Genomic DNA, 767 nt, shown 5'->3' on the forward strand with positions numbered 1-767 from the left:
AATAAAATAGTTCCTTCTTTCATGCTGAAAGCATCATTGACTTTTGCCTTCAGTTTATAATCTATGTGCTCTGCCTTGATTTACTCAGCCATGCCTAAAGCACTTTTTTTATATCTTGGGTGAGCAGGCAATGTTGATGGGGGCATGAAATAGCTCCTTTTTCAGAGTTCTGCCCACATGGCTAATATTATGAGACACTTTTTTTTAAAATCCCTTGGATCTGTGCTGGGTGTCCTGCACAGACTCAGGTCTGGCATTATTATTACTTTTTTTATGAATCTCAGGGAAACCATTCTGCTGCTGAGCTAGCCTCACTCACACATTTCATTTATCCGCCATAATAAGAATATCAATACCTTGGATTTATATAGAGCCTCTCATCCAAAGAGGTCAAAGCTTTTTAATTTAATTGGATGTTCCTGTGGCTTTAAGAGCCTCTGGGTATATTTACAAATGTAATAATAAGAAACAGTCTGCTCTGGTTTACAATATAATAGACAGCATAAAACAAGACCTGAGCATACACTGCCTCTCACCTTCACTGCACAAACATATCTGATGCCTGGCCGTGGGGTTCAAGGTCCTTTCTGAGCGGATCTCCATGTATTTTTTCACCCGTGACTCCACTTTTTCTCTATGAATTCTTTGTTTTACTCAAATTAATCATTTAACATAGGATGCATGTCTTCACTTTGTATTGTACCTTAACATGTTCTGCAAGGCCCTTCACCTCCTCCGTAGGTGTTTTAAGTCTGTACTCTTTTTTT

The sequence above is a fragment of the Bos javanicus genome, chromosome 4, assembly GCF_032452875.1.
Source record: "Bos javanicus breed banteng chromosome 4, ARS-OSU_banteng_1.0, whole genome shotgun sequence".
Lineage (NCBI taxonomy): Eukaryota > Metazoa > Chordata > Mammalia > Artiodactyla > Bovidae > Bos > Bos javanicus.